Raw genomic sequence first — 24519 nt, 5'->3', positions numbered from 1 at the left:
TCTCCCCCTCCCCTCTCCATAGAGCATGAACGGTGCTGTATGTACAGCACCGTTCATGCATCGTGCAGTCCCTTGTCGTTGGAAAGGATCGTGAAAGATCCTTTCCAACGACAAAAATTGCACGTGTGTACGCAGCTTAAGTGTAATATCCCTTGACAAATTATAATTCTATTTGCTAAGTAAGCAACCTAACTCTTTTAGCATATCCACCCAAACATCAGTGCAACAAGCCCTAATATATGCATTCTGCTGTGTATTAGAGATCAGGAAATATTGCTGCCTTAACAAGCTTTGCAAAATTATTCCATATGCCTCCCAGTGCAAATGTAGTCCTTATAATCAATCCCACGCACAAAGCTTTTATCTTCTGTATACTGTGTGATTACAGATACAACTCCCAAGCTGTGATAATTACAGGCTCAGGAACCAGTCACTACTTTGGGTCTGTATCTGTCTTCTGAACAGGTTCCTTATGGCCACAGCTTCACATAGCAATCTGAATACTTAAAGGGATGTTGGAGATATTAAAGCAAATACTTGAAAAGTAGTTCCTTCCTGGAAGATTTTTACAAGTAAGGTACATACTTCAAAGAGGATGTTGATAAGTGAAGTAAATATGCAAAGAAGAGAAGTTGGTGATCTGAAGTGATAGCAGTACTTGTACAGTATCAGTCATCATGAAAGCTAAGTACACAGCTTGTTATGGGAGAGGAAGTGTTGATGTACAATTCACAAGGTCATTTTACTGTAATATTTGACATCACTTAAAAGTAACTGAATTACTAAACTGAAATACGAACTATAATTGGTAGGTGACAGTTTTCCTTAAAGAAAATTTGTCACAAAAAAGCCAATGCACTGGGACAGGCAGAAAACCACCAACTGAGGCCTTTCATTAATAAAGTCTAAGATCTGTTCATAGCTGTAGATCTGGGAATTAATCAGGTGAGTTTCCTTTTTGAAGGGTAAACAATACCTTAAAAACTGGCAAGAAGTTGTGGGAGGAGGAAAGGACCCTGCCCAAAAGAGCTAACAATCTAACTCACTCTAAATGTCCCATTAACTATGATACAGCAAAGCTCGACTGCAAAAAAAATTTTGGGGATTACGGTGGTTAGGGTGGGGATTAGGGATAGGTAGGGTGATAGTAAGTAGAAGAGATTTGTGGCTGAGACCTCTGACTCGGATGTCTCTGCCTCAAAATCCCAAAAAGTAAGACCTGTGCTGCCAGTTGTTGGTGTAGACAAGTCTAGGGATCTGTCCTATCTCCAGCGGGAGAGTGAACTGAACAGCAATGATGTTATTCCAAATTATACTTTATTGCCCCCAACAGGTCCATACTGAAGGTTTATTCATATAACTGAGCCCAGTTAGGTCAACACACATCAGGGTGGATGGATCCTTAGTAGGGACTCTGTTTCTACATGTTGGGAGCAATAAAGCTCTATTTAGGATGAAATGAGAATGCAGCCTAAAGCAGAACTAAAGTCCACATTATTCACCGGCCACTTTCCATCATAGGATGCCACCATCCTCTTTTTTTCTGTACTTCCTCCTTGCAATCTTTAACTATTTTGATTGGTTGAGATGGAGTAATATTTCATTCACTCCTGACATGTGCAGAGGAAGCTAAGAATGCTGGGTATCCCGCTTTTTGCCAAAAACCTGGAGTGATCAGACAGGTAAGGCAGATTATTGCAGACTTTACCTGTCCCTGTCTGCAATAATGACCTGGCTGATCATTTAAGCTTTAAAGTAGAACTTTAAATTCTTTTTTTACACAATTGGGACAGACCTCCATAGTTTGAACCACCACCCACATCTAGCAGCACTGGTGATACATTTTGGAATTTTGGGGCAAAAACATCCAGGTCCTATGGAGCTCAGTAGGTAAACTCTGAAGTTATATTTTTCAGCTGACAATTTGTTGAGCTTGGCTATCCTTTATCATACCTTTATACTTCCTCTATACTATTTTGGTTTCTATTTTTCTCCATCACCTTTTTAACTCCATAACACATTAAGCCTTTGTCATGAGTGTCACACATGCTGTCAGGCGTTCTCCATGTCACACTTAGCATTTCTCTACTTTCTTTACTGATACTGTCCCTGATTTCACCAATTTGTTTTCTAACCCCTTTCTCGTCTCGAGACTGCAGGATGTTCTATAGTTAGAATAGAGCCTTAGGAGCTTACAGCATTTATCTTTATAATTCATGCGTCATGGCGAGATAATGTTATCTACTCCAAAAACTGGCATTGCTTAGTCAATTGTGTTCACTTTCCGTAAAGTCAGTATCTCGAATTCAGTAGGTTTCAGATAATATTAAACAGCGTTTCGGGAGGATCACCTTTTGTTTGCTAAAGCCAGACAGACTCAAGACAAACAATATTTTAAAAACCATTTATCATACTAGAAGGTATGTATCTCAGACAATATCTGCACATTGGTTCAACGGCATTCGTTTGGGTGATTATTAATCTATGACTGTTTGGGCAGGATTGCCAAGGAATGAACAAGCTTTTTGGCATAATTGTCCATACTCTCCTGCTTTATGTTGGCAAGTGTTTAATTGTTTGGGAACGTTTCCAATGCATGCTGCCCTTTACTTGATTGATCTTTAAAAAACAGCCAACATGTTATTCAGGGGACTGATTTAAAGACGCACTGTTACATTAAAAACATCAGCTGTATTTTACCAGCTGGTCTTTTGAAAAATAAAAGTTTAGAGTTAGATTTGCTTGGTCAATTTTTTTAGTATTACTAAATATTCCCTTTACAACTACCAAAACTAAAAAGAATTCTTGTCTTATTCTTGTAGCATATCTAAACCTAAGAATAATGATTTTATATATTGCAGTTTACCAGTCGTTAGACTAAATTAGGTTTCCTTTTTCATTTTTTTACTTTATTTTCATTTGATGATTCTGCAAGAAACGCCCATCCTGTTCTAGGACGAAACACTAATTTACTGAACTGTATCTATGAAGAAGCAACTTTGCCACCCTGGGACAGGAAGCGTATTAGGAAAGCAGGACACCTCCTAATCTCAGATTAACTGAATTGATAAAACAAAACACTTTTAATGTGACCAAAAAAGGAGCAAATAAGAGAAGCTGATTGTTAGGAATTACATATACCTAAAATAATACAAAAAATACAATTCAAATATTAAAGAAAATGCAATAAAATATTAAAAAAAAAAGTAAGAACTGTTACACTGAATCTGGAAATGCATTAAAATATTAATTTGAATGACATCATGAATAGTGTATTGTATTGAAATGTAAAATTATCCAGATGATATCAATTTTTTCTATCTTTAAATAAATTAAAGCCAATTCAAGCATCACCTTACCGGTTAACAGTTTTGAACTGGAAAGGAAAACGCTTTTAACCTATATCCTTTGGTCAATAAAAGACCAACTCTATCTGTAAACAATGTCAGATGGTGTCTCACACATTGCACTTAAGAAATCTTACTCCAGATAGTGCCTTGACCCCTACGGCCTTGTAGACTAGGTAGCCTAATTGACACAAAGCAGAATCCTTCCAAATCCTTCACTTTTCTATATTAGAAGACTATCCGCGGTATAGTAGTAAAAAATAGTTGAGCTGGAACCTCATAAAGAGCGGTGAAGTTGTTGAAATTCTTTTATTTTTGAATTTCACAACTCTCAGGAGCCCAACACATGAAGCAGAAGTGATGGTTGTGTACATTGATTATGTCTCGCTGACTATTTGTATGCTCATCACCATCAGGTAAACTATTTGCACAGCTGGTCTCTGGACATAACAGTTTTCTCTGGATGGTTTTCTGTTGCGAGGTTTATTTTGTTAAGCTCAAGGCGTATATAATTAAGTGAAAACATGTTGTCATTCAGCATGGTCTATGCATTGCTATGGTCAACTACCTGGATTTGAATATTTTCTGTGATTAAATTGGCCTACAGTTCAGAAAAAAATGAACATTAAAGGTTTTTTCATCTATTTCTTTGGTTTGATCACCTTATCCAGCAGTTGGTAATGTCTGTAAATTTTTTTTTTATCTAAAAGGCGGGAAATCACCTCTTTAAAAATTATGTACAGATGTCTTTTAGATTGTAAGCTCCTCTGAACAAAGTCCACTCTTCCTCCTGTGTTATTGTTTGTATCTGTCTGTCATTTTCTATTTAATGTACAGCTCTGCGTAATATGTTGGTGCTATTGAAATACAATTTAATAAAAATGTTAATATTAAATCTTTCACTATTATTTCCAGCAAAACTCGGATGAACGAGTGCACAACTCTGTTCATTTCTTTGGAGCACGGTGGCTCAAAGGTTACCACTCTGGCCTTTGCAATGCTTGGTCCCAGGTTCAAATCTCAGCCAGGACAATATCTGCATATAGTTTGCAGGTTCTCCCCGTGTTTCTGTGGGTTTCCTCCCACATTCCAAAAAACATGCAGTTAGTTTTTTTGGCTCCCCCTCAAAATTGACTGTATTAAAGACAAATGACTATGGTAGGGACATTAGATTGTGAGCTCCTTTGTGGGACAGGTAGTGACATGACTATGAACTATGTATGAACTATGAACCATACACATGCCAGATTTTTACCCAAGTCAATCATGACCATGATATGGCAATCGCAACAATTATCTAGAATGTGTAGCCTTACACAACTGTAGAATTTAGAATTTTCCATCACTTTCTGTCCTGGGAACTATGTGCACATGGACACAAAGGGAGGGTGAATCTCCCCACTGGGAAAAAAACAGCAATAAAAACCTAATAAAGGTGCTAACCCTTATGTATTTCAAATACAGTATCTAAAGCTTTTCATGCACTTTATTTGTAGCTCCTGGGGTAGAATATTATTATGACCACTTGGATACTACTACTTCAGTACAGTTTCCAGTCACTTTCCAATACAGAGAATTCAACAAAGGGAACATGGACACAATTTTTAGTTGGACAATGCACAAGCATTTCTTAAAGCCATAATGCATTTTTAGTGTGCTTTAAATATGTTTTTATTGCATTTTGTTTGCATTTGGCATGACTTGTTTTTCAAAAGACTCTTGAAAAATATAGTAATATAAAGTATTTTGGAGTTTTTTTCTTGGTAAATACACTATAGATGCAGCAAGAATATTCCAAACCCCCTTGCATTGTCCTATATTGTACCACCTGGATGTGAAAGGCTTCATAGATTTTAATGGTAACTATTTTTCATGCACTTTTAGCATGCACTGTGATCATACATTGTAGCACACATAGAATGTTAAGGTGTAAAAGAAATTTTAATCCTAGCTAGATTTGAATTATTACATGGACGATGCTGGTTGCTTAGAAAGCAGTTTAATGTCATTTAGTCATAGCTAACATTTCAAAAACATATTGAAATATCCGTAATAGTGCATCAATATAACCAAATCTATGTAATGGATGCAAACTTCTCTTCCTAAATTAGCAATGAAATGTATGTCAAACTTTTTAGCAATTTTGTAATTGTAACTGAATTCACTTTTTCCAAAGCCTGCATGTGTAGAGTTATCGTTGGATATAGAAGCTTCACGATGCAGAGACAGCACATGGCCATCTTTATATTGCATGTTTGACAGACTTCCATCACCTCTTCTGTGAATGGAGCTGTCATTTGCACACAAAGAGTGTTAGAACACTAGCAGACATCAGCAGCTTGGGACGTGGGGTGGCAGTGCAGAAAACCAGGTGGCACATTTGAAGCTGAGAATCTTCTGATGAAGCTGAGCCAGATGCTGATTCCTCGGAGTGTCTGAAAGTGAGTCTGATAAAGTCTCAGAAGCAGACATGAGAGTGTATATTGGGGGGGAGAAGTTCAGCAGGCCCTTTTAGAACACAATTGGGTGAGAAAATAGCAGGAACAGAATATTCCCTAAAAAATCTTTTATTCTTCAGCATATGATTAGTTGTCACTTTCTACAACAAACAGACATCCCAGTATGGCCTCTCTAAGCCAACTTCAGTTACCTACAAGTCTTCTATTGGAACTACATCCAAATGTTCTCCTTATCCCAAATATCCATTGTCCTGAATTTCAATATTCAATATATATAAAAACAAGAATGGCTCAAATAGAGGCCTCCCATTTGTTAAAGCAACTCTGTCACATATTCAGTATTTTATAGCAATGCCCTGCCTATAAAGTATAGAATACTAATCTCTCCGATCAATATGATCACAGTAGGCTTCAACAACATGAATGATGGAGTTAGCAAGTATTCATTCTCTTTTTACAGGTATGAGCTTGGTTTCAAATATTTGATTATGTGATGGGTGACTTGACCAGGGTAGCTCGGACTTTGCCCCCCCCCCCACTCTCCCCCCCCAACTTGCTAGCCCCCAAAAACTCACTGACAACTTTACTGGACTTAAAATGGCTGGCAATCAGCTGTTTATTTACCAAGATGAATAAATAACCATTTACAACAAAAAAATAAAGATATTTTATAGAAATTTACAACCAAGCATATATTAATATACAAAAATAATTCAACAATTTAACCCCTAATATTAAACAAAAGTATTCTATTTTTGTTTACGACAACACTCCATCCTGTTTCAAACCCAAACAACCAGGCTGTAGGTCTTGGAAGGCAAAGTGTGCACCCAACAACATTTCCAATCCGACCAGCATCAGATAGGTCCCTAGCGCCCAGCACCGCCTTGGGGACCTTAACCAAACATTACTTAAAGGGGGACCCCACCACATGGGTTCCCCTTCCAGAATTTCACGACCAGGACTCCCCAGACCCCAACAGCTCCCGACTCCTCGTATGCCACCATTCACCCAACTATTGGGGTGTGTGGGCGGGAAATTGTCCCTAAACTTCTGTTACAACTCTTGTTAACCCTTCCTGTTCCTTTAACTTCCGACCCTTCCCTAACCCTTTCTTAGGCCTCTTTTCTCCCAAAAACCCTTTCCCCCTTGGGCTATCCCTCACACCCTGTCATGCATGCCTACACCTAGCTTCCCTTGCTGCGGACCACACTTTAATGGTGGCAAAACGAGTTTTTAGGAAAAATATTACATTCAATATTCTGTTATATGATACAGACAGCAATTGACAGGGCAGCATCTATCAGAATTTAGGGGCACTCTAAGCTCTTAAAGCCACCATCAGACAAAGTAAAATTGAATAATGGCTCGTATAAATCTCTCATACATAATCATTAAGGGTTGAATATTTATTTTTTTGCATAAGCCTAAACATCATTGGTTATCTTCAATGTTCAAGTCCATGGAGTGCTATACATTTTATATTTTTTATTTAGACCTTTAAAACTTTATTTTTTTCCCCAAAAAATAATTTGTAATCACTATCAAATGTACACATAGAAAGGTTATTCAAAAGAAATGTTAACAAAAACAAATTGGATTCTTGGGAATATGTTACATGAAGAATAATTCATTACAATTGCTGCTTACATTTTGTTATGTTTTAGATGCAATCAGCTGCATCCTAATCAAAATAAAGGGGAAAAAACATTTTCATTATTTTCAATTTATGTGAAGCTAATGGTTTTCTGTTTTTTGGCTGGTCCCTAGTCTATTGATAACAAAGTATTTATTTGCAGTACCTTAGCAACTGCTGGAAAAAAAAATATTACTAAAACTAAACTCCTAGGTATAGAAATGCTGCAATACAAATGCCATGAGTAATGAGTAGATTCGGGTGTTTTCCCAAAAAAAGGTTAAGAAGCTCTTATCTCATAAAAGGTCAATGTTTGCTTGAGAAAGCCAAAATGAAGGTTCCAGATAAAATAACGGGCATGTACTTTTATCATGGCTGGAATGCACAGCTGAATAGTGCATTTATTTTTCTTGCACATTGCTTTTAAACTTTTCAAATGCCATAATTAATAACAATAAAAGTTTCATCTCCTGCCCAGCTGGAATACACTGCTAATATTTATTTATCTGTATTTAAGTACACATACTGGTGAAGACTCCAATATTAAAGGGCTTACATATTAAGTTCTATGATGTAGAAAAATAATTGACTTTCTATAATAACAGCAATTGTCAAGGGTGAGTCTTTCCATACCTGATCTTAAGTACACACCTGCAAATAAAATTGTACAAGCACTTTAGGGTTGATAAATCGAGAAGTTATTTTTAGCAAGGGCAGTTCTAGATTACCATGAGCATAACTGGCCAACCACTTGATCTAATAAAACTGATGTCTGAATAAACATACAAGAAAAGTCAGCCATTGTTCTAATCACAGAAATAAAGGTATTTTATGAATATTAAGGTATTGGAGCATCACTGTAGAGTGGAAATGACATGGAACAATAACAATGAAAATAGCAGATTTGTTCGGTACAGATACGGGAGAACAACATATCCTACAATGTTGCCATTTCCTTGTATGAACAAACGATTGACCCACAACTGCCGAAATTTGTAGCATGTTGGATCTTCCTTATCATAGACTTCATCATTGTCTTGTTTGGTTGGACATTTTAGCCATGGACATTTTATATCTTCCTTCTCTAACTCTTACTTTTTTTCCTTCCTGTTTATCTGTCTAATCTGTAATCAGCGTGATATTTCGTCCATGACATATCTCAATTATGTGCTGAAATGTGTACAATCTTCTAACATTCCCAAAAATACATTTTTTTAAAATATATTTGGGTAATATAAATCTCAAGTTCATAAATTGTACAAATTATTTTACAAGCAATAATTCCATTTATCCATAGAAACCAATAATTTGGATAAATGATGACTTTTGTACATACATTCTAGTTATTTTGGTATGATTTTTATAAACTGCATTTATTAAATATCAGAAAGGGAGTACAACATGCACATAATAGTGTTTTCACAACAGACTGCTTCTAGTTAATTGGAATGAAGCTTCTTAGGTTAGAATACCATGGGGCTGATGGGAATGGTGAGATTCCCTTAGTTAGTCAGGGAGCCTTCTGCCCCCTGCACAGATGGTGGGGGATGAGGCCAAATCTCAAAGGCAGAACGCCCCATATGCCCCATGCATGTTTGCCAGTCACATCCACACATCACAAGTGCAGTAGCTCTTTTAAAACATATCATTAAACGTGCCGCCTTTGTAAATCCCCTCATTATGATTTCATTGTTGGCACAATCCTTTCCTGATGCAATGAATATTGACTTCATGCTTGCTTTTCTAATTGATTTACTTGTATTTTCAGGGTTGACGGACTGATTTGCCTGCTTCTCACCTCCCGTCCTTGGCAATAGATTGAATAGACCCTAATAGACAGGCTGTTTGTCTGAGTATTAAGGATAACAGAGGCCTGCCACAAAGCAACAGCTTTGATTTATTGAAAGGCATAAAGCTGGGAGAAAAGGCCTGTGTGTCCTTCTGCTCTTGGCCGAAGATCTGCACTCTCCAGATTTTTTTTAATATATCAAGAATAGAAAATAAGAAGAAAATAGCAAATTTTATTCCAATATACATGGGTAAGCACGAGTAGCAAATTACAGAATAATTGTCTCTAAAAGATGCCTGGTGTTGGTTACCTTGACATGTAGAGTAATGTCTGCACCCAATACTCATGGTATAAACAGATGGTAAAATTATCAGCTGAAAATATTTGGCAAAATTGCCACTGATTTATGTTAGGAATACAGGAGGAGATTACCAGTGATTTTTATCATATTTTCCATCCTTGTGCTAATGAGAGGTGCACAAACTACCTTCAATAATCTCGTAATGTTTAATGAATTGCCAAAATTTGATGCATGGGAATTTGGTACTGTCTGAGCTTCTAGGTCCATTCCCTTGCTGTGGCTGTTAATGACATTGTTTTATTCTGCATTTCTCCCTATTATGTAGAAATCAACAGGTGGAGTGAGACTTAGTCTAAGGCTGAGAAAAAAAGGACATCAATTACAGTGGGCAGATGTCTTATTGGAGTCTGAAAGGGTCCGAATATTTGGGTAATGAACTTTACTTGCCAGCAATGTACCAAAAAATGAAATATGAGGTCAAAGAGGTGGCCTAATTCTTTAGTTAAAAATTATAAATGTAAAATGGATAAATAGTTGTTGGTGCTTAGTATGAGTTTTATGTTTGTACAGTTCTCTTTGAGAAACAGTTTTTTTTTAATCTCTCTGCTTTCCAATACCCAGTTTGCTGCTTAAATTGTCATCAGTCTTATTCCAGTATTGTGCAACCAATGGATTCATTCCAGGACACAGAAATATAAAGCATGTCAGAAAAGTTCTTCTAAAAACTGAAGGTTCTAAGGATACATTTTACCCCTGGTACTACATTAAGGTTGCAAATGATGGTAGGATTAGTGTTGCTTGAACTGAATCAAATAAAATTGTCCTAAAGTATCCTAAAGATCACATCAAATTAAATAGCTTTTTCATCCCTAGGTATTTCAGTATTTTGGTTGCACACACAGTTAACATACACCGCTTTCTCCTCCCACCATTGTTTTTTTTTCTTCAGCCATGAGACACTAATACATCTATAGGTATTTACTGCCTGTATGACCCATCCTATTGGGTTCTGGTTACAAAAAATCTAATTAATATGAACTAATGCCCCAGTAAAAATTGATGTTATTGAATGTACCAGGACCCATGACAATTGTGTGTTTTTGCCCATGTATGGCTATCATTATTTATCCCTAACCTCTATAAAATTCACCAATTGCATGGATATGCTACTACAAGTTGAAAAATTCTCTGTGTTGTGTAACAAACAATTTAACTTGTTAGAAGTAGTCCATAAAAAACCCTGACATGCCTGTTTGTAGGAGGCAATACATAAAAAGGGCTATAACCAGACTTTTTGTGACCCCCTTTTTATTTTTAGTCAAGTTTTGGATGAATACAGTGGACCCTACAGAAACAATGGAATGTTTGCAAATAATAAGGAGGTCTTATAGAGACTGTATAACAATCAGTAATAGACAGGTGGATCCTCAAGTAAGTTTACATAGGTAGGAAAGGCAAACATGAAAATTAGAGGTTATTTCACCTTTGGAGGGTCAATTCACAAATTGCAGGTTTGTTTGCAATACAGAAACAGTAACCAAATTCACAGCAATGTGTCGAACATGATAAACCATTTGAATGCCTTGTGCACCCAGGCTGAATCATGGTTTGACCCAAGGTTAGCTAAATAACCCTCAATGGAATTTCCATAATAAAGCAGACAGCTTGTCACTCTCCCACTGACTCCACATTAGCATTTCACCACCCAGAAGTCTGCACAGAAGTTTTATAGATGTCTGCCCTGTGAAAACTGGGTGGATAGGGCACATATATAATATTGTGGAAGTTGATTCAAAATTCTTTAAAGGGTTGAGATGCCCAAAGTCTAGAATTGAGGTTGATGTTTACTATGGGAACACTAGGACATCTCTTGTCTATCTCTTGTCCAGGATTTTCCTGGACATTTGTTACTGTTTTCCCTCAAATAAAAGAAGCTCCTTGGGATTTTCTGTTTGTAACTCCGCCATGCTATATCATAGAAACATGCATTGGCATTTCAAAGGTGCAAGTTTATGGAAGAATTGTTTGCATCTGTGAAAAGGCAGAATATCATAAAAATATTAATGTTATAAAAATATTATACAGCATGTTACAAGCAGATTTTACTAGTATGATTTGTGTAGCATTAAAACAAATATTGCATGACATGTATGACTTAAATACATCTTTATTGTTAGTACATCATTGAATATATGATATAGAAAAGTCTTGTTTTCCTAAGGAAACATTAACAATTGACTATGATTTGCATGCTGTAAAATTTGTCTTTGCACTTTGTGTTGGTAGTGTTACATCTTCTACACAACCTGGCTGAAATTGATCAAAATATCATGTGATGTCTGGTATAAGTGTATCCAACCCCTCACTGCCCAAGCACAAATTTTTCTTTCTTGTCACTAAACTGATGACAGCTCAATTACTGGCTGATTTGGTCAATAACCTTTTTGGTCCTGCTAATTACATAACATATTATGAAGAATGATGACAAGGAATGATGTCAGGGCTGACTCCACAAGATCTCAGTCCAATAAAGAATGTTGTATAACACCTGCTCTCAGTATCAGCGAAAGGCATAACGTCTGTCTTAGTTTCAGTAGATGCAAAGTGATGATATCCTTCTATAAAATATCCTTCTAATTGTGGTGTCAATTAGGATTCGATTTTTTGGGTTTGGTCATCATTTAATATTTTAGGATTTTACCACTAGTAATTATTGGTATAAATATTACAACCAGTGTTAATTCTGCATTTTATGTCATCTTAGCTTCCTCTTTGACTATTGCTAATGAAGTCTGCAGAACATGTTTCACAGCTGTGCATATCCAAAGTGACATGTTTCTGCATGGTTGCCATCATGAACTTTTTCAAGCTCCACAGTTAATGGTCAATGACAATACTATGTTCTTCTAATGAATTGTAATGAATGAAAGGGGAGGACCAGGGATAGTTAGGCTAAGGAAGGGGAGGGATAGATAATGCTGGATGCCCTCCAACTGGAAAATCAGGCCAGCTCAGTGTGACTTCTAATGCACAGTTTGAGAAGCTTATATCGCACATTGAAATCAGAGTATATTATTAATATTATTATTGTTATTAAGAATAATAATAATCAGGATTTATATAGAGCCAACACATTACGCAGTACACTGTACAGTAAATAGGAGTTGGAAATGACCGCCATTTTTAAGACATTCTTTGTTTACTTTACAAATAATATTCATATTATCACACATCTTTTTTAAATCCAGCAGCTGTACTTTAGTTTTGGTTCTTACTTTCCACATATACCAAACCAATTAGGGGAGCATTTTGGGTGTGTTGGAAAAAAAGAAAGTGACTGTGGAACGAACATACAAATTCTTGAAAATTTGTAGTGATAGGTTGGTGGAATGACCATGCAAGCTCCTGAATATGTCATTGTAGTAAAAGTGATGAGCTGGTACAAATGGCCCTATTCCATTAAAGCACAGACTGAAGAGAAGGCTGGAGTTCTGTTTTAAAATAAACCTTTCAAAAGTGGAATATATAGGTTGTAGACTGTCTTTAAATGCTAGTGGACTGGTTGGTATGCTGACAGATTGGTCAATTCAAACTGTGTATACAAAGAAAAAAGATATAAGCAGCCAAAAACAAATCACTACAATATATCAGTAGATCCACATACATAAGCAGTTTACGTTATATGCAAATTGTGAGTAGAGTTCTGGATACATTTATCATTTTGACATGCTGCTTTCACCCTAAGTAGCCTCTACATTCATTGCCCAAGTTTGTAAAAAAGGTTTACTTTAAGGTACAAGTGTTCCTTTTCACATGCATATCCAAATCTTACACTCTTTAACCTACGATCTTATCTTTGTGACAACAAAGAAATATTGTGAATGGAGTGAAGCAAACACCATCTCATTCTTTTTGCTTTGTGACAGTGAAAGTTCTTAAGTAAACCAATTATCTGTGAATTTTCAGGCTGCTAAATACTTATTTCAAATAAATGGGAAATTTTCAATTTTGGTAACTGATATGCTTTAAATTATTCATCAGCCAGTTGAGATATCATTGATCCAAGAAATATGGTTTGTAATGAACAGTCAAGATAAATGAGCACATGAACATTTCATGAATACGATAGCACAGGGTATGGATCACATCTCCATCTACAGTCTGAGAGCACATTTATGTGTAATGATTATTCTTAAGCAATGTGATGTGTGGAGCTAAACTGCTATCATAAATATGATGTGATTTGCAAGGAAATACATACATACCTAAATAAAAAGTACATTTGAAATGAGTATTCTCTATTTTATCACCGCAAGTTAAACAAATGTCCATATAAGTTTTGTCATTTGTAACATATTGCACAAATATTAGTCATTAAACCAAATTTACAAATGCATAAATAAAAGTTCTATATCAGTTTAAATTTTGGGATACATTGTATGTACACATACTATAAAGACAAATGTACAGTATTTTGCAAAATAATTTGGAGTTCTTAACAAGATAGAAGAAGAGCAACAGTGACAATGGAAAGTAAAAAGGGAATGCAATCACTGCATTGATGGAGGAGGTCCATTGTGGTGTCTTTAACACATGATTGTGCATTACTCTATGCTATGCTATGTGTGAAGTCGTCCAAAATTTGCATATGCCTATTTTTTCCTAGTGCAGAACACCACAAATCACAGTAGTGTGTTACCATGTGTTCTGGTCCACTGCAATGCAGGTGCAGTATTAAAGTGTGTTGGTGTGCAATGCACTATAATTGACGCTAGAGCTCATGTAACATGCATTACCACAGTGGTGTGGGTCGGCTGAACGACCGTCCTGACGGATCCAGGGGGTGAGAGCAGAACGGATCCACAGACGATGGACGATGAACAATCCTAATGAAAGTGAAGGGGTAGAGAGCACAGCAGGGTGACGCTCCGTCATTCTCCCTGTCCCCTCCCCATAGAGCAGAATGGTGCTTATGTACAGTACTCGTTCATGCATCATGCAGTCATTTGTCATTGGAAAGGATCGTGAAAGATTCTTTCCAACAACAATTATTGCACCTGTGTACATAGTCTAACTCCTATTGAGATTGGTAGAAAAAGAGTGAACACTAAGGCTGCATACACACGTGCAATAATTGTCGTTGGAAAGGATCTTTCATGATCCTTTCCAACGACAAATGACTGCACGATGCATGAACGAGTGCTGTACATACAGCACCATTCTGTTCTATGGGAAGGGGAGAGGGAGAACGACGGAGGGGCACCCTTCTGTGCACTCTCCCCCTTCACTTCCATCAAGATTGTTCATTGTCCATCCTCTGTGGATCCGCCAGGACGGTCGTTCGGACGATGGATGATAGGCACTGTACACGCGCCAGATTCTCGTCCAAAATCAGCCCTGAGACGATTATCGAGACGAGAACAATTGCACGTGTGTACGTAGCTTAAGTCAACCCAACAGGTTTAACAACTACCTTTAGATATCAGATAAACACTTGTAAGCTCTTCTGGGCATGGTCCTCTCCCCCTCTTGTGCCACTGTCTCTATCTGTCTTTCATTTCTAACCCATATTTAATGTACAGTGCTGTTTTTTATTATTTGAATTAATAATAATATTGTTAATATTAACAATCAGTATATATTTGATTGTTATTGAATAACATTTATTAGACAAACAGGTTGAAATTCATATTGGTATATGAGATCTGCCAGTTTTGCCTTCCTTAACAGACTACAGTATATTCATTTCAGTTTTTAAAGGAATGATTTGAATGGCTTCAGTAAATGATCAAAAATAGGGAACAAATCCCCTAGGCCCATGTCAAGTAGCAATTATTTGCTAGAACTAGATCTCAAAAATGTGAGGAAACTGAACTGCTTGAAAGTGTCACACAATTTCAATAACCAGCAAAAAGTAATTATTAAGTGATTAATTGATAAGCAATTCTCCCATTTTTTTCCCTGGTGAGATTTTAACAGATTACTAGTGTTACAGACACTTTATTAATTGGATTTGTGATATAAGTCATGCAGATTTGTTCCGTTTTATAAAAGCCCTTCTTTCTTTTGGACTAGTTAAGTGGCTTGTTGGTCCATTTAATTTAATCTTACTATAATCCTTACGCTGCATACACACATGCAATTATTGTCATTGGAAAGGATCTTTCTCTCCAACGACTAAGGATTGCACAATGCATGAACAAGTGATGTACATACATCACCCTGCAATAATCACCCTGGTTGCTTACTATACAATTAGAAATTGTTTTTTTTGTATTAAAAGGTCCTAGTAGCTTTTTATATACATTCACTTATGTATTCAGTTTGATTTGCTGAAGGAACAGCACTTGGCTGTTACTTGATATCGTCTGAGGGAGTTACTCTAAAAGGTCATCCTAAAGGTTTCTGTTAATCTCCTGTGTCATGTCCCTTTAACAGCCCGGCAGTGATATTAATTGCTTGGTGTCAATGAACATATTACTTAGAACAGGAAACTTGCAAACAATTATATATTCAGAACCAGGAAGGGCATACTTTGCTGGACATCAATGGACCCCCAGCATGGATCAAAAGAAGTCAATCTGTGAAAAAAAAGTATAGTGGCCAGTAAACATACAATGATTGGCAATCACGTCTACACCTTTAAGACAATGCTGGGGCCAGGTGGCAGGTGATCATTATTGTGTTAAGTGTTGTGCTTTAACTAACCATTGTGTAGTTTTACAGTCCAACATAGATACTGAGAAGGACTGATCACAGATATTGAAGCAATGATGGTCAATTCATTAGACATATTGAACCAGAGGTTGCATGGAATGATATGGCAGGTCTAAAGTTTTGGTACTGCAGGATTGTATGGTAGTTTTACGCATGGTGCCACAGGGCATTTTGTGTGACATCACAAGCCATGGACTCTGTGAATTCTCAAATACCAGATTTAGAAAACTTCCTAAACACAATTTGGACCCACAATTTGCATTTCATTGAACATAGAGTGGGTTGGCTTACTTCACAGCTGTCCCTTCATGATTCATTGCTTTTAAACATTGAACTTCCCACCTGGAGCCAATATAACCATTGTGATAGATTATTGTCTTGTGTTACTACCTGGCATTATTACCAACTGTGCCCCAGTGCAATAAACATTGCATTATTTCTAATAATCAGACCCACCTGGGACCCCTCCTCACCATTGAAGGATTAGGAGCTTCTCCTGTTGCAAGGAATGAACACCATGCACTCTCTGATAACATATATTTGAATAGAGACTGTCACCTATTTATATATGTAAAAGTGCAGTAAATACACTTTAGGGATAATAGTGTCATGATGGACAACCTTTTCTCAGCAATGTAAAGTATTTTACAATGTATAACACTTTAAGGGTACCTTATTGCAATACTTTATTTTAGAGTATCACTTTTAAGAAAATAAATTTGTAATTGTTAAAAAAAGACTTGTACTTGACAAAAAAAAGACTTGAACTATGGAATCTGTGGTCAAAAAAGGACAAGCAGGGGTAATAAGGGTAATAAGACTATTAGCCAGTATTGCCTATAGGGTAGCCGAAGCTGATCTTCTCTTCATTACTAATTTACTGTCCATTGTTCTGCACTGTATGTTGGTACATGTAGGGCTTTTTTTCTTCCTCATATATATATGATATATATATAGATATATCTCTTTGTGACTGGTAGAGGAATATTCAAGAATCAACAGGATTGCTGAAAAAAGTACATTTCCAATGAAGGTGGTAGCATCTTGCACTGAAGGTCCCCAGTACAACTTTCTCTCCAGCAAGTACAATAGTGAACAGTAATGTAGGTACATTGCCAACCCCCACTCCAAATCTTCTTAGAGTAGCATTGAAAGGCAGTAATATCTTATATTGCAGATAAGAGGTTCAACACATAGGAATGGCACTGCTAAAATGAAAATCTTTCAGAGTACTGCTGAGGCACAATTAACATTTCTAGATGTTTAAAAGATAGAAAACTTTTTCTTTATTCCCTAATACCCAAGCAGAAATAATGTACTTATTACTGCAAGCACATTACATTAGGAAGCCATTGCATCCAGTGCACCCAGTTGTCTATTGTCATTGTTTTCTGTTGGAAGAGATCACAGTGTAATGCCCCTTTTCAAGGACAAAAACAATTATTTATTGCACATGTTAATTGAATTATTGGCATCCCAAACATTTCCCTACAAACTATAGAGCATCAAAGGGAAACAAATAACACTAGAATGCATATTTAAAATTAAATCATTTTTGTGCATACGCTGAAACAAATTGAGAGATTGTACTTTTTATTTAACACACTATTGCTGTATAATAAACACGATGTCCCAGAACATATTTCTGGATCGGATTTCTGTTATTACTGCAAAGATGTCACCTTTTTATTGGTCCTAAAATATGTGTAAAAAGAACAGTTGTAACAATTTTCTTTTTCTAAACTGGATTTAGTAGGATACTGGCATTGAACTGCCTTGTGCATGTAGCACTTATTAAAGTCTAGACACAACTTAAAAGCATGCAAATTGGTTCCAGCCATTCTGAATAATAACTTTGCCTAGATGGAGGAACTGATTGATGTCCCTCTTAGAGTAACCAGAATTTGATGTTGGAATTAATTTCTACGTAGACAGTTATTTTTTTCTACTTGCTAAGGTTGAATTTAGTATCTCTCCTACTACGTAAAATTGGTTTCTTTCTATGTTATTAAAGTTGAATGCCATTTTAGACAGGTTCGACATATTTTCCTTCCTGGTGGTCCTCCCCTAGTAACTTTCCTAAGTGTGTTTTATGCTGACGTTCACCACAGCCTAATTGTGTTTTGCCAAAAAGGAAAATAACACAGCTTCTGACACTTTTTAGACTCCAATCGAAAAAAAAAAATCTAGAAAATCCAAAGAGGGTTTTTTTTCTATGAACAAGCATGATGCACTAAAGCCCTGAAATTCTTATTGCTGACACAAGTAACTGGTGTACTATTAAGCATCTTAAAATAAGCATGGTGTTGAATAGTCAGTTCCATTAAATTTGGACATGTCTCCTAGAATTTCTCCTAACAGCCTAAAACGGTTTTATCCACAGAGGTCTATGGAAGGAAAAGCCTCAGCCTCCTAATTAATGATATAAATACGAGATTACAGCAGAGTTGGCAAGTCCTATTCTTGTGACTTTTTTCCACCAAGTTCAGTCTGAGTACAATTCCAAGCCATATCTTGTTGGTTATTACCACTTAGGGAAGGGAAATGTCTTGGACAAGAAAAATACAATGATTTGCATGTAGGTTTTAGATTGTTGTTTATGTCCAACACTTATCTAATGTTGGATCTAGACCAATGACACATCTTCACCTATAGCGCCACATCTAATGTAATAATATTTTTTCTATGAAAAAGTTTTATTGTTGTTATTATTATGACAGACAGATACAAACAATGACAAAGAAGGAGGACAGGACCCAGAAGAGCTTATACCCTAAAAGGTGGGGGATGTAGCACACAATAGGAGGGGATGTAATATGGAATAGTGGGTAAGTAGTGAGCGTTTAATAGACAGAAGAAGATGGGTAGGCTAGTTTGAAAATATGGGTTTTAAGTGCTCCTAATTGTGCAGAAAGTAGAAGCAAGCCATAGAGGGTGAGGAATAAGACCATTACAGATAGTCGGGGCAGCTCTGGAAAAGTCTTTAAGGCATGCATGTCACGAGGTTCTGAGTGAGGAAGTCATTATTATGTCATTAAAGGAGAGAAGACAGCGGCTAGGTGAGTATTTTTTATCAGGTCAGAAAAGTAAGTGGGACTAGAGTTGTGGAGGTATTTGAAGGCAAAGCACAGGAGCTTGAATTTGATTCTAAGGTGAAATGGAAGCCAATGAAGAGAACTACAGGAATAAACAGCAGAAGAGAATGGTGGGAAGGATGGATACACCTGGCTACAGCATTCATAATAGATTTTAGAGGACATTGTAGCATATGGATTATATTATATAGGGTGTGCCATCCCACCACCAAAAGTTTGATGATTACCAAACTTTTTTATTTTTTTAAAGTAAACCAATGCCCTTGGTGCCCTTGGGGATCTCAATGCCAGGTGGTCTATCTAGCTTTAAAGCATATCTATACTTAATAGGAAACATGGAATATATTGGTGCTTACCAGTCTTGAGACATGGTCATTGCATTCAATGATTTTTTTCCTTTTATTTCAACCTTTGAGATCCTTTAAGTAGAACACTTACCATCCTAGGGTGACAATGGTCACTAATCCTACAGTATTGAGGAGCAGCACTGCCAATCTGTCAAACATAGTACTACATACCACCCCCCATTTCCTTTTTTCTTTAACATAGTGGGAGGTGAAACTGTTAGGAAGGCAGCACAATCCTAGCAATCCTAGTAGGATCAACAGGTATTTTTGGTACTTATGAAACAGACATAAAAGATTTCAGTTATATATTCAGCAGAAAAAGTAAGAAGCAAGTAACACAAATTAATTGTCATAGCATACATATGCTCTAATAGTTTCTATAAAACAAATGGCCCGGGGGGCAAAAATGCAGCCATTGAAGTACAGTATCCTAATCTACATACGGTAGTTGATTTATGAAATTGACTGTGCAAAATGTAAATCACCATGACTCACAAGCACACTGAGAAAGGATCAACAATGGTGGCAAATAAATGCCTTTTAGCTGCTTGCATTATCTCACTACACTTGCATAAGACAAGCTGTACAATGTGAATGAACAATAATTTCACTGGTCCTGTCATATTTAGTTTATAATGCATTGTGACAAGGGCTGGACAAAGTGTTCAATAGCATTTAACTTGTCAAATGCAGCACATAAAGTGCCTGTCTGCCCTCACCCTAATTTAAAGGTTGTCATGTATTTTAAAATTGGGACTCCTGCACATCATCACCGTTCTTTGCTTCAATACACATACAGGTTAAGGTTTTCTGTTTGTAAAATACAGGCTGCTTTGAGGTTGCTTTGGCAGGGTCAAATCACTTGAAAGTGGGGAGTAGATTTTTGACAAATCACATTTAGCAAACCTTTATTGTCTCTTTGTCCCTGCAGCAGATTATTTTATTTAGAAGATCCTGCAGGAAAGAGAAGCAGCCTATGGAGCCAATCAGTTGTGCTGTAATAGTAAAGTGCTAATCCAGACGTGTGTTTGGAGGAGTGAGAAAAATGACTGAACAATAAGCCTATCAGGTTTATTTCTGTTGCTGGAAAACAATCTTTCTTGATGCAGCTCCCATTCTGTTTTAGGGAGAGTGAAGGCAAAGAACAAGCAAAAGGCACCGTGCTCCATTTGTTGACATGCATACCAGTCATTCCCATTGATCCACCAGGACAGATTAATGAACACCATTGAGGACCACTGTACACAGGTCAGATTTTCTTTTCATTCTTGTAACAATATTGTTGAGGTCTGTACGAAGCTTTAGTCTGCACCTTTCATTGTCAAGTCAAAGGCCAACCTGTAAGTGCACTGGCAGACAGAGCTGTAATGTATGGCAGAGCCATATGAATTTTATAACTGGGTGGACAGAAATATGAATACATTTGTAACTAAAACACTTCCCATGTATTTATTCCATCGGTTTATTTAGCTTCTTGTCTGGAGTTTAGCTTTAGGGTTTGGGTATAACTAGGGTTAAGATTATGGGTTAGTGACTTTAGTTTTAGGGTTTAAACAAAACTCCAGTCATAAAAAACAAGATAAAAAGAAATGCCATATAAAGATAAGATAACAAAACCAACTTTTGCTGGAATTGTCAATTTCAATTAATTTCACAAAATTCAATCTAGAGATGTCTCTTGCATTACTTTTTACTGCCCCTAGATGTCCTCAGGATATGACCAGCATCATTCAACATAATTTCTCTAAGTCTAGGTTGTCTTGCATCCATCCCAACCAATGATAATGAAAAGACAACCACAATGATGAGCTCAACTCTCAGTCAATCTTCTAATATTAACATTGTTCTTAAATTGAATGGCTCCTCATCTGTCTCTTCCTCTCACCCTACAGTTCTGTTGTACAGGCTCTACAAGAGGCTGATGGTAGGTCAAATCCAGGTATTGCTGGTATTAAAAAAATCATGATGTATTGGTAATTACAGAGCTACATTATTTGTATTTATATATAACTACCTAGAATTTGGGATTAGGAAAATTATTACAAGAGAGATAGCATTAGCTTTATAAAAACTGTCCTTACTTGAGAACATTTCAGCTAGTAAGGTGGCCCAAAACCATCCTGCCTAGGCTTTTAGATGTCAATAGCGCCATTTGCAGCTAGAAACATTAAAAGAGATTATAATTGTAGCGGCTTTAACCTAATACACCTGCCACATCAACCTTCATTTCATGCTTGTCTTGCTTTCTACTTGTGCCACAAACGGCTTACACCACCTCTGCAGGCTCCGAGCAAGCTCCTAGCATTCATTAAACATCAATGACATAAGTACAATGTATAGCATATCCATGGAGCTCCTCTATGAGCTGACATTAATGTTTGATACAAGGCCTGGTGAAGATCCTGATCCCAGCACTGTATGCCTGTGCCAACCAGAGACACCTGCCGGCTGCTTGCTGTCCGTGTCATTGTGCTTGTATTAGGATGATAATGGCACACTTTTTAATAAGATTATGAATGTAAAGGCGGAACCTTGGCAGCTGGTGCTCCATACGGATCAGTGGGACAATGCCATTGAAGAGGAGAATGAATAGCAGAGAAATTTAGTCCTGGGCTTTAGACATTTATGAATAACAGGATTAACGAGCCAGCTTGAAAATAAATGAAACCTTGGTTATATCATCTTGTCCTTCAATATTTTTTAAACATGCCCATGTTTTGATAATCTAATATGGCTTTTGAAAAAAACATGTTAGCTGCAGTTTGGATGATCACATATTATCATTGTGTATGTCACGATTAGAGGTAATGAACCAAAGCAATTACAGAAGAGCTCATTTAAAGGAAGGCTATCTAAATACAAGCTGTATAATATCTACTAAACTGTCATCATGCACTTGGCTTAGCCTGGAGGAACTACCTTCAATCAACTACAATTCCTAAGCCAACTCTCCTTTTTTCTAAACTTCCCTACCCCTTGTTTCTGCATGTTATCAAACCTAGCTTTCTGACATTGTGGATTGAAAGGGCCACCTTCTTTCCCCTACTCCTATATAAAACTTCCACGAGAAAACATTTAAGTGTCAGAAACTCAAAACTTTACACAATCATCTTCCAAACATCTCAAAGCAACAGTAAAAAACAAACAAACAAAAAATGCACTCACCTTTACATTTGCAGATCCGTTGATCCCTCCAGAGGTTTCCTGGATTATGTTCCACACCTTCCCGTAATCCGCCTTCTTACCAATGTGGAGGAAGCAACGCCATCTTCTTTCTTGCGTTCCGGGTTCTGCATATGTCACCCAATCTCGCACTGCGCAGGTGTGAGATTTAGTGACATGTGACATGGACATTAGCCTCCTGTAAATGGGAAAACAAGTCTGCACATGCGTGAGATCAGCATTATTTCCCCTTCGAAGAAAAGGCTCTTTCTGCGCATGCCTAGGATCGGGCAACCAGAAGCCTCCTGGGATATGTGACGTAGGTTTCCCAGGAGGGCCTGCAGGCAATTTTTACCTTATTTAAAATGATTGTCTACGCTTTTATGTAAAGTATAAGTTCTGATGATAGTTTCTCTTTAATCCAATCTCCATGGAATGTGCCAAGGCAGATTGTTTCAATCTGGACACATCAAGGACACATCAAGTCCTGAAATTTTCACACATCATCTGCATAGAACAGTCCTGCCTAACAGGGAAGGGTCCCAAATGTTTCTTTGCCAGAGTTTATGTTCACTTGGGGCTCTTTCAGACTTAATGTCTAAAACTGCGTATTATGCTGCTTCTGAGTGCAAAGCAATCTGCACTCATCAGTGGCAAACCTCACTTCAGGTCAAGGTGTTTGAAAATGCTTGAGTTTGGGGTAATGGTTCTTCCTCCAGAGAAGGAAAAGCAACTGTCCCACCAGCAACATGTTACTTCCAGGATTTGTGCCTCGACCCCACTAAAACACAATCTCATGCAAATTCATGCATAAAATGGTTCCCAATTGCTCCACGTTGATAGACGCACACTTGAGCATGCGGTAAACCACTGCGGCCTTACTACTGCACATCTGAAAAAGGCCTTACAGATCCCTCACCCACCCTGTGATTTAACAGTGAATGGAGAACCAGTTTCCTGATGAGCTCATCTCTCTGTCACTCTACATTCCCCTCCTAAAAGGAAGGTGTTTTAAATACCAGAAAAGCTTTTGTGGCAATTATATATATTATATCAACATTTTATTAAAAATGGAGGAACCCCTTAAGCAATATAGAATATAATCACTTAAAGAATGTAAACATAAATAAGCCAATAATCCCGGGCATGACAAATCAACCTCTGGGACTCCATCCCTTGCTAACTTTCTGAAGGCTCACTGTTAATTGGCTCCCTTAAGAAAGATAACATTTTGATTGACTCTGTGTAAATTCCTGAATAAACAGATCACTTTCTAAGAAAACCTATAAAGCTGCCCCACTAGCAGCAGTAAATGTGTCATTCTTCAAAAGATAATTCATCAGCTTAGGAGAAGGCCAGGAGAAAGTGCAGAAGGGGTGATGGACTGTCTTCATGTGCCCTGTGTGTTATTTTTCATAAGCACTTATAATAACCTATATACTTTGATGTAGTCTTCAAAGGATCTCTATGTGGGACCAGTTTTGTCTCCTAACTTCAATTACTGCCCATGTACAGAGATCTATCACCTAGATAGATAGATAGATAGATAGATAGATAGATAGATATTAGATAGATAGATAGATAGATAGATAGATAGATAGATAGATAGATATTAGATAGATAGATATTAGATAGATAGATAGATAGATAGATAGATAGATAGATA

The sequence above is a fragment of the Pyxicephalus adspersus genome, chromosome 4, assembly GCF_032062135.1.
Source record: "Pyxicephalus adspersus chromosome 4, UCB_Pads_2.0, whole genome shotgun sequence".
Lineage (NCBI taxonomy): Eukaryota > Metazoa > Chordata > Amphibia > Anura > Pyxicephalidae > Pyxicephalus > Pyxicephalus adspersus.
Note: the sequence above shows the minus strand (reverse complement) of the source record.